A 12,232-nucleotide genomic window follows, 5' to 3' on the forward strand; every position below is an offset into this window, starting at 1 on the left:
TATTTTTCAATTCAAAGGCTCTTGCAATTTTTTCTGTCTCTTACATTATTGTTTATTTTTTATTTTCCTTATTGTAGACATTTTTGTACAGCAACTTATTTTCTATTTAACGTCATAATATTTCCTTTTTACTCTATTCCAGTGTTTAGCCTTGCCTTTGTGAAATATTTATTTTGTAAAATGCCTTACTGGTATCTAGGGTTTTATAAACACGTTTTCTCATTCGCTGGCTTAAAAACCTTGGACACTTTCATTAAATCTTAATTGGTTGATTCAAAATAGCAATGTCCAAACCTTTCAACCAATGATTTTACTCTTAAAAGAGTTAAACTTTATTATCATCATTAGGGATGTACATCAGTTTATCTTCCTTTGTCTTATTCCTAAGATCCCTGTATGTTTAAGAGGCATAAATAAAATGGACACATTTTTTAAAAGAAGGCGTCTTAACTTTTATTTTTATAGCTAGTCGGTGTTTTTAGTAAGTAGTAGATGTAAAATTTTCCATAGAATTCAGGTATGCAATCGTTTTTTTTTATAGACCTCTTATTTTTAAAGTTTTCTCAACCATGACACTTTGGTTGAGTGTGACTTCCGAATTAGCGGGAAGTTCTAGAGATCTTGTTGACGTACACACAAACCCCCAATACCAGGAACCATCAAGTTTCAACAGCAGGTTTGATTATAGATTTATTGAGGCAACTATTTCAAAGTCCTGAAATTACAAAATCAATTAATACAAAATTCCAGTTTTTTATAACCACGTAATCTTATTTGCTTTTTAAAATCATTTTTTTCTACGGTTAAGAATCTTTGGAAACTTTGGCTTTATAGGAAAATAATTTGGTTTAATAAATCATTGTTAAATGCAAAAATAAAAGCACATAAAAAATTACTAAAACATAATAATTAATCATAATAAAGTTTCATGTTTAGCTGGCTAAAGCCTTTTAAACTAAATATAATCGTCCTATACACCATTCAATTTAAGTAAAATTTACAAATTCTACCTGAAGTTCTTATGGTTTCAAGCCCCTGGTATACTAGGGTCGTTCACGCACTATGAGACCAATGATAGGCCCAACTTTGTTCTCCGAAATCTTCACACACTCACATATCATTCAAAAGTAAAGAACGTGGACGCATCAAAATATAAACAATCCATGCCGCGTCTCTTTAGAAAAGGAAAGTCAAACAAGACGACATTTGCGCTTAATTTGGGATAATGAATAAGGAATTAATTTCGATCTTGATAAACACAAAGCTTCCTCGAAAAGAGGTTAAGACACACCCCCCGTTTGAAAGTCAAATTAACTTCCTTAACGAGATTCAAGGTTTTTTGCGCTGAGCACTAGCAACATTTCTCACTAAACTCAACTCACCATAATCACATGAGAATGGTCACATCCCGAAAAACATGACAATTTTTGCTCCTAACTAAATGAAACCCCATGAAATGCATACACAATATTATACTCCTCACTAGGACTCATAATACCTCACATTTTAGGATAGAAGGATGGGGATTGGTTTGTACCATACAATATTCCAGGCACATGACACTCACAAGATCACATACACAAATCCTAAAATGGATAATCCTATTAATCATGATGTTGTAAATATAACAACTTATACTAATTAATAATCATTTCATAATCAATAGGTAATAAATCATTATTAATAAATCAATAAGTACCTACGAAATCAGGTTGAAATGTAAACAAATAATGGTAAAATATAAAACGAAATAAATCTTAGACAAGAAAATTAAGATTTATAGGTACTTAAAACTAAATTTGTTAAGCATCAAAAAGAGTAGTAAGAAAAAATATTTCAAAATCCTTGGGCAGAAAGTTTTTCAACTTAATGAATAAGAACTGTAACTATCTTAATCAACAATAAAACTTTTCAATACTTAGATAATAGCAAAATAATAATAATATTTTTGTTAGAATTTTCATCAAAATTATGAAAAAAAATACCAATTTTTCTTTGTAAAAAAAAAAATGAAAATTTTAATATGAATTTTCAATCATTCCTTGATCTGAATAAAAATGTTTTACTTGATTGAAATTCATATGTAATTTAAAAAAATCTGCTAAAAATACTTGATTTTTTTCCTTAGAATAAATATCGAATCACGCAACCTTGACACATTTATTCTTTTTTGGTAAACTTTTCAGGTAAGTTTTATAATGAATTGTACTTTTGAAAAGAAATTAAACTCAATAAAATTAGATTTGAGCATATGAAATAGAATAAAAATTAATCGCATTTCGGTTGATTCTTATTTTAGGCATAAAAATAGGCATATGAAAATGTGGCTTTTTTTTACTAAAAAAAATCTCAGTTTCCATAAAATAAGAATCAATTATTAATCATAATTTTTAATAACTGCCTGACTGATACAGCATGTTCTTCCAGGGGAGATTTATCTGTCAGCCTGAACAAGACTCTTGCAGTCTTTCTCCCATCCTCAATCCTCGTCACACGGCCCATCCGCAGACATCTCTTCAGCGGATTTGTACTCGTAACCAGCACTATATCTCCGTCAGCTAGCGGCTCCACCATCTCATCTTTCCACTTGGACATCCTTAATATCTTCGGCAAAATCTCCTGGCGGTAGGAAGTCCATAACTGGGCAGACAAATCTTCTAACAACTTCAACCTGGAGGAAATTTGGTCCTCAGGTTTCATCGCCACATTGCACAACGGCTGGCGGTCTACATTTCCCAGCAGCTGGCCAGGGGTAATCAGCCGCCAATTCTCCACGTCATTCGCAGCTTCTATTGTCAATGGTCAGCTATTCATTAACTTGCTAACCTCTGCCAACAGCACCAGGAGCTCATTAAAATTAACAGAACTATTCACCAACTTCTTGGACAGCAATCTCTTGGTTAATCCCACCATTTTCTCAGCTTGCCCAATAAAATGGTGGGCTCGGGCCGGAATCTGGGACCAAGAAAACTCTACCTGGCTGCCCAACTTCTGCTCTAAAACCTTGCGAGCAGCAGATAATTGTGTGCCCATGTCGCTTACTATAACCTTCGGCAGACAATGAACAGCCTCCAACTTGCGCAGGGACAACAGGATACTGCTGGTATCATACTTCTCCAAGGCATCCAGCCACAGCGCCCCCGAGAACCTGCAGACTACCACGAACACCCACACCTTCTTCGTTGCTGTCTGACTCCTCGTTTTTGCGGCAGCTCTCCTCGTAACCAGCGGACCCATAAGGTCAACTTGCACAGCTTCAAATGGCCTGCTCGGAACCAACTTGTCAGGTAAAACATCCTTCATGGTAGTACGACATTCCTTGGCCCTCTCAACACTGCAGGGCCAACACTTCTTCACCTCCATGATGGACAACCTCCTTGCCTTCACAATCCAGCACCAACGGCGGCTCTCAGCTAAAGTTCCACGGACACCAGAATGAAGCTCAACATGCGCTTCTCTCATAATGACAGAAGCTAACCAATTACCAGGCTCGAGAATTACTAAACCTGGCATGTCTTCAATTAGCATTTTACGGCCACCAGTAATGGCGTCAATGACGGGCTCGCCACGACCAACCAATTTTAGAATACGCATCTCCCTGGTCACATAATTACCTCCGGGACCAACGACAGGCCAGGTCAATGATACTTCATGCACCAATGGATTCAATGACAAATAATTGCCTTTAGCGTCATTTATCCACTCATCCTGTTGGCTACATGACACAATGAAAAGTTCCGCCGCCGCCATAAAATTGTACAAAGACGGCTTGTACACAGAATCTGCAGCTGCTACATGACTACCAGCGGCTGTAGTCTTGCCTTCTTGTCTGCTCTTCAGCTTCTTCAACCAGGTATTCGACACTTGCAGGACAGCTGCCATAATACGCTTGGCCTGTCCGAATGACCTCCTGTGCTTGAACCTAAAGACATCTTCAGCGGCTTCTCCGGTAACTTTCATCGAACACAACTTAACCATCTTGGTATTTAACTCCTCCGGTGGTAAATCCTGCTTGACTTGCTCGGCAGTTTTCACCGGCCACGCACTTTCATCATGGCGCATCCATTCTGGGCCCAATCTGTACCTGGAACCTGGACCTAAGTCTGATACCTTGCAGGTGCTTCTGGTGCCCAAATCTGCAACATTGTGTGTCCCAGGGACCCACCTCCAGTCATCCTTGATGGTTGCAGATTGGATTTCTCCAATGCGATGAGAATTAAATGTGTTCAACATGGCACTGTTGGAAACAATTTGTGATAAAACACACGATGAATCAGTAAAGTACATCACTCTGATAACATCAAAGGGCAGGGCATCTCTGATGGACTTTGACAACCTGGTGGACATCTGGCAACCCATCAATTCAAGGCGTGGAATTGATTCAGTCTTGACCGGCGCAACTCTTGACTTGGTGGCTAGCAGGAACGTTTCAAACCCTTGCCTAGTTGGCCACCTCAAATATGCCATACATGCATAGGCCTCTGATGACCCATCCGAAAACATCATCAAGGATGGAAGGCCAGTTGGTTCCTCCGGGACCACACAACGGTCAAACTCCAATTTAGCGACCTCAGCTCTGTCCTCCAGCGACTTAACAAGTTCATCCCGTAGACTTTTTGGAATGAAATCTTGCCAGCCCAAATTCAGCAAACATGTTTTCCGCAGGACAAGTTTAATCCTCAACAGGATAGGGCTGCAAAGCCCGAGCGGGTCAAAGGTCTGGGCGGCGAATCTGTGGACCATTTTCTTTGTCAGATTCTCGTCCAAGGCGTCCTGGAGGTTGTACAAATCAGCATCCTCTTTCACCTTCTTTCCCTTGATTTTACCATCTTGGTTGACTCTCGTGGCGATGGATAACACATCAGTGGCTGGCTTCCATATCAGCCCAAGAACCTTGGTTGGCTGGCAATCATCACCAGAATAAATGACTTGTTTGAAGGAAAAACTACCTTTGCTGATAATTCTGTCGGCTTCTTTCATCATCTCCTTGGCTTCTGGCACAGATCCTGCTCCCGAAATAACATCATCTATGAAGCTGTGCTTCTCAAGCTTGACTGCAACTGGAATCTGAGGTAACTTGAAATCTTCCTCGGGGTAGGTAGGTATTTCTGGCTCCTTCCATAATTCAGGTTTTGCAACAATATCACTACCATTTATCTGTCCCTCTCCATACATCTCCTTGACTTCTGCTTCACTCTTTCCGCCGAACAGGCGGGACGTCAACTTCAGGGCTGTAACTGCCAGATTCCCAGCAGCCAACTCGCCAAAATTCACCACTTTAGTCAGGTAAATTTCAAGTGGACCGTCTGGCGTCGGGGAAAATAAAACTCTCTTCATCTGGCTGTCGAACTCTGTGGCCAGGATGGAGTTATAAAACTTGGAAATGTCCGCAGTTAAACCAACCTGATAACCGCGGAACAGCAACAAATGATAAAAAATCTTCTGCATTGGCGGCGGATTAAAACTGGTACCCTTGAATGTCAGAGAACTATTAGCACACAATCTCATGGGTGTTGAGCTTGAATCCTCCTTGAAAGCAACCACTATTGATGAACAAGACTTGGGCCCTTCATACTTCAATTCTTCAGGCGTTGCTTTTTGAAAAACGCCTCTGGAGATGGCGTCATTGAATACCTGCACATACATATCATAGGTACCTTCCTTGACCATCCTGGCACGATCCTTTTCAGCAATTTTGCGGGCTAAACTCTCATTGTAGGGCAAAGTGTGAGGATCTTCAATGTAAGCATATTGACCTGTCCACTTGTTGGACTGCAAGTCTAGTGTTAAACCTGCCTCAATTATTCTCTGCCTCTCACGCTGGTCCCAGGTAGTGCCATCGGCCATAGCCTTGCACTCTTGACAGGCAGTACATCCTGGACAAAGTGCCTGCGGCTGTACGCCAAACGATTCAGACGTCAAAAAGTCTGGCAAGATGCCTCCACTAACACTGACAGCTTTATATGCCGATTTTTGGTCACCAGCTCCACCGTCAGCACTTGTACAGATAAAACCACTACCAAAAATGGTTCGCCACAACATAGACTGGCCCACTTTCTGGTAGGTTGATGGAAACACGTCAGGATGTGTATTTCCAATGATGATATCTAAGCCTCCACTAATATATGTAAATCTTTCTGGCGGCATCTTAAATATTTCGGCGGCGGTTTCGGGGTGGACCGAGCGCATCTCGTTGGCCCCGCCGAGGGTAGGCATGACAGCTGCCTCAAACTCCCTCAAATTACCGTCCCTATCCTTCAGATAAAACACAACATTGCGGCAGGAAGTCTCACTGCCGTCAGCCACAGAAATAGTTGTATATCTGCCGGTAGATTTCAGCTTCAACTTGTTGGATAACTTCTCAGACACAAGTGGCAAATTTGCACCAGAGTCAAACATGACGGTGGCGTGGCAGGTGCCGCCGCCAGGTGCTACAACAGGAACTAACTGAAGTAAGAAAGTACAGGGGCTGGGTGCAGAACTTGACTTGTAGACTGTATTCACACCAGCACTAGCCTCATGGATCAACTGGCTATGATATCTGTCGCAATTATTGGTGCCACAAACACCAAGCTTATCCGATTTATTACACTTGTCAGCAGCATGGCCATCACACAGGCAGAGTTCACACAACTTCTTCTGCTGGACAATTTTTTTTCGGTCAACCACATCCATCTTCTTAAACGTGAGGCAACGGAAAATCGGATGTTTCTCCTTGCAGCTTTCAACAGGACATGTACTGTTCCACTTGGAAGTCTTGTCCTTTCCAGCCTTTCCATTTTTATTGTCGCTGCGGCCAGATACTTGCGCGGCGGCAGCTCTGTCACGATTTCTCTTGCCGGCGCTAGTGTCATAGGACATATCACCCGCCAACATTGCTCCCCTTGTCCTCTCCAGCAGTTCCACAATCTTCTTGATGTCTGGTTGGTTCATGCTACCTAGCTCCATCATAATTTTCTCTCTCAGGGCATCTGGACATTTGTCTTTGAAAATATGAATAAGAGTTAGGTGGTGGTAATCCTTAGCTTCAGAACCAACGATGGCTTCTACTTCCTGCATGGTGCTTTTGAAGGTAGCAATTGCACTAACCACGTCCACAGGTTTATCCACAGGTTTCATCTTGTTCAGCTTAGTTAAAATCTTCATGAACCGGCGGGTGTTTGATAAAAACATCTGATCCAAAAACAACCATTGTTCATTATGATCTCTAATCGCTGACACTTGCTTGCGTAGCTCCGGGTTGGTTATCACCTTCTCCATACACAACATCAGACTTAACCTCTGGTCAGAAAATCCGTAACCAGCGCATAGATCTTTAAAGACCTGTTTAAAGTTGGAGTAATCCGTGTCAGTACCGTCAAAGGACGGCAACAAACTGTTGTCCCAGCGCCCATACTGCGGGTTGGAACTCCGAATATCCACGGCAGACATACTTCTGGAGAGTATGGCAGGTGTCCCACTCTCATCCAAGTTAGATGAACGACGTTCCATCTCTCTAAGCCTTCAGTACATATCACGTACTTCTTGGCGCAACTCCATGGAAATTTTAAGCACTCCCATGTCCATCCTCACCTTCTCAATGACGTCGAGGTTCCTAGCGACAGTGCTTGACCTCGCGTCGTCTGAATCATTGTCAAGCCAGTGCAGAATTTTCGTACACTGCTCCAACGATGCATAAACTTTATCTGCAACAGTTTTCTGTTCACTAGCTTCCTCCAAATCACGCTTGAACTCGCGCAACTCACTAGTCTCCACGGCAGGTTTTAGACTTTTTATTAGGTCAGATTGGTCCTTGACCTCACTAAAAATGTCACGAATCGATTTTAAATTCACATTTTCACATGAACTAAAACTTTGGCAGGCTTTTAGATTGTCATAAAACACTTTTAACTGTTCATCAAACACTTCTAGCCTTTCACTGCCAATAGCGATAGCTCGCTCAATTTTCTGCTTTTTGGTTAGTGGCATATCAAATTTTCTCGTCTAGCATCGTATTATATTTAGTTTTCTACGAAAATATCCGCATAAAGCCGTTAATAATACAAAGAAAGAAAAAACTATTATAAGAATTTACCTTAGGAGTGGAAATGTTTATTCTTGTTCTGTAAGATCTCATGTTACATGTATTATAAGTTGACCCTTCCCCTACCCATGAGTACAAACCTGTATATTCATTCAACAATGGAACAAGGTTGACTAAATCCAAAATCGTTGATATAGAAATACATACAACAAAAATATTTGTATATAGTTATACTGTATTGTAGTTTGAGTTATTTAATCTAGAAGGTAATTTTGTGTATCATACAACATCCATAAAAGCGAGCACTAGAAACGGTAGGACAAACGGATATTAACACTTAAAAAGTGTCAGAAGAGTCGAAGCAAAATTGTAAGCAAATTTGTTGAAAAACATGCCTAAATTACCAAAAAAAGCTATCCGTTTTTGTCGGACGGACGGACTGACCCTAATTATAGAAAAGCTTCGCTTTTAAAATGTATTATCAATTATGGCCCAGGATATAATCCCCCTCCCCCCCAAAAAAAAACCCAATGGAAGCGCATCGTGTTATATTACATGTAAAACTTGAAAGAGATTTAACTAGATTTCTTAAACACAGAAAAAACAAACTCACTATATATCTTTCCACGGATATTAAAATAAGAATCCAATGACTGTTTTCTACAAATATAGAAATGTACATACAATCATAAGATTTAAAAATAATAAAAATAAGGTTTTTAATAGTTATTTCTTTCATTGTAAAACTATCTTCTTAAATGTTAACTTAACAAAAATCTATATAACCTTACGATGCTATATATAATTTAACATGCGATTTTTGGACAGCTTTCCACGGATTTTTAAAGCAATTTAAAGCACTCTGCCCCCTTGCCGCAGCGCTCGGCCCCCTTGCCTGCCTAGCTAGAAAAAAAACGCCGATAATTAATTTAGGCATGCTAGAATTACCCTATAAATTTCAAAATTTGTATTATCATTCTTAATCTTAATGCATTATTTCGTAGCAACTCTAAAAAACTCTATATAATCTTTAACAAATGTCTGTATGTCACTTTCAAACATGATTTTTAAAACGTTGATTTTTAGGACGTTTAGGAACAATGTAATAATTAATGCAAATTGATAATCAAGTATAAAAATGTTGAAAAAAAGTTTCAGCCTTTTATTTTTTATAGGAGCCGAGAAAATCACGTTTTCCTTAAACTAATACATACAGACAGACGGACATAAGGACATAAGGACAGACGGACATTTTAAATTATAGAGTAGCTTCGCTACTAATAATCAAGTATAAGAATGTTGACAAGAAGTTTTAGCCTTTTATCTTTTATAGGAGCCGAGAAAATCATGTTTCCCCCAAACTAAGACATACGGACAGATGGACAGACGGACATTTCAAATTATAGAGTAGCTTCGCTACTAAAAATGTTAATTCACAATTAACAAAGATGACAACATCCGTTATTAGCGAAGCACAGATGTATCCCATTGTATAAAGTAGTAAGCTTTTTTGTCTGTAGCTTCTTATTAGTCCAGGGAAGGTTTTAACTATTTTAACAAAATTATACATAAATGTGTTGCAAAATTGCACATATATAGGATCAAATAAAAGGGCATACTTTCATTTTTAGGATTTTATTGTAGAGTTGCCTTGCTTATAATACTTTACCTTGTTGTCCTAAGAATCAATATTCCAAAAATCAGATGAATAGGAGAAGCATATTATACAACAACATGTTGTCAAAATGCTAAGCCTTATAAATTGTACCTAACTGTCATGGGAATCATCATGCAAAGTTTGATATCGATGGGACAATTCTAACATGCCGAAATTAACGAAAAGAGCTAACCATTACGGACGGACCGACCCTAATTTTACAAAACTCTCTCTTATTTGACAAAAAGGCGGGGTAGTTTATTGTTTGTTTTTAAAAGCGAAGCTTTTCTATAATTAAAGCCAGTCTGTCCGTCAGTCCGTCCGTAACGGTTAGCTCTTTTTGTTAATTTAGACATGTTAGAATTGTCCTAGCGATTTCAAACTTTGCATGATAATTCCTATAACAGTTAAGTAAAGATTTATGAAGCGTAGCAACTCTATAATCCTTACTAGAAAGTCCGCACGTCCAACCTTTTTAATATTTTTTTTATATCTTATAATCAATCTTTATATCTGATTTTTAAAAGCGAAGCTTTTCTATAATTAGGGTCAGTCTGTCCGTACGTCCGTTCATACCGGATAGCTTTTTTCGTTAATTTAGGCAAGTTAGAATTGTCCTATTGATTTCAAATTTTGCATGGTGATTCCTTTAGTAGTTAGGTACGATTTAAAAAACGCGTAGCAACTCTATAATCATTACCAAAATTTCCGTACGTCCATTTTAAACCTAATGATTTTTCTACTTTTTTAACAACAAATTTTACTTTTTTAAAGCGAAGCTTTTCTATAATTAGGGTCGGTCCGTCCGTCCGTGAGATAGACCAAATTACATTCAGGACCCTTTTAGACTCCACTCCCAGTGGGCATAAAATTCTGGGCGGAGAAAAAGTCCGCCCATAATTTTAAAATAAGGGATAAAAGGATAAAATTCTGGGCGGAGAAAAAAGTCGTTTCAACGTTAGATTTAGTGACTTAGAATTGGGGGGCGGTGAAAATGGCCCAGTGGGCATAAAATTCTGGGCGGAGAAAAAGTCCTTTTAACGTAATTTTTTCATCGGCCATAACACTCCGCCCATAATTTTAAAATAAGGGATAAAAGGATAAAATTCTGGGCGGAGAAAAAAGTTGTTTCAACGTTAGATTAAATGACTTAGAATTGGGGGGGGGGGGGGGGTTGCAATTTTAGTACAAAAATTGAAAAAGTATCCGTTTAGAGTATTATTTAAGTAGAACTATTTTTTGAAGAAATGTCAACTTGACTCTATTACAAATATAAAAGTTTTGTTAGCTTGAAGCATGCTATCCGTTTTTTATGGACGGACAGACCGACCCTAATTATAGAAAAGCTTCGCTTTTAAAATACAGTGTAAGGGTCTATTAACACCCCCCCCCCCGCCCTCATTTTGCAAAAGGATAATACTATAAGAAAGTTAGGATAGGATAGGGGAAGCGTACATACTCTACAATTGTTTTTTTTTCAGCAAACCCATTTAACAATTAAACCTTTATTATTTCAAATTCAAACACGTTTTCAATTTAAATTTAAAAAAAAATAATAAAAAAAACACATTTTATAATTACTTAGATAAGCAAACATTAACATAGTCATACAATCCTACTAATAAGCAATCCTATACCAATAATTTTGTCTTGTCCTTGTTAATATCATCTTACATGTATGTATGATATGACCCCTTTCTCCCCCCCCCCCCACCCTTGGATACTTAACTCAGTTAACTACAAGTACAAAGTATAATTTCCTTAATCTTAACTTAATAATCTTTAATCTTTCTTCAAACAGTTCTGTCTTTTTTGAAGGCTTTTGCCAATTATAAAGCAATTAAGCATTAAAATGATAACTTACCCTAATTTTTTCCTCAAAATCGATTGCTATGCTATGTATAGTTTAGGAGATACGTGTAAAAATTGCCCAACTGTCTTAAAACTTACTTATTAACTAATCAAAATTCTAACATGCATAAATTAACGAAAAAAGCTATCCATCTCTGCCGGTCAGATGTACGGACGGACCAATCCTAATTATATGCAAATTTTATACCTAAATGGTTTTATTCATTTAATATCCTATTATATAAAGTACTAAGCTTTTTTTGTTTGTAGCGAAGGATCTCGCTAGCCACTGAATTGATATGGTTCTCCTTAGCCTTAGCATGGTTTTAGGCTATTTTGTTTTTACAAATAAGTCTAATTATGGTTTTAAGCTATTTTTACCCTTCCATTTCCCTTCGAATGAAATGCCCCAAGATGCTAGGGGCGCAGCCGCTAGTTTACTAAAAAGCTCAACGGTTAGCAAGATCCCGAACAGACAAAAAACTCTTACTACTTTATATAAATAAACGCCAATTATTATTTGCTAAATCAAATTCCAGAAAACTGAAAAAGAAAAAAAGGTTGTGTGAATATTTTAAACAATATTTATGAGAACGTTCCCAATTAAATTTTCAAAATTTTATTATTTTTCTACGGCCAGCGAACGTTGAGTTATATTCCCTTTTTCAATTATATTAAACGTCCGAATATAACTGAACGGC

Source organism: Acartia tonsa, chromosome 12 (genome assembly GCF_053477335.1).
Source record: "Acartia tonsa isolate MP-2025a chromosome 12, ASM5347733v1, whole genome shotgun sequence".
Classification (NCBI taxonomy): Eukaryota; Metazoa; Arthropoda; class Copepoda; order Calanoida; family Acartiidae; genus Acartia; species Acartia tonsa.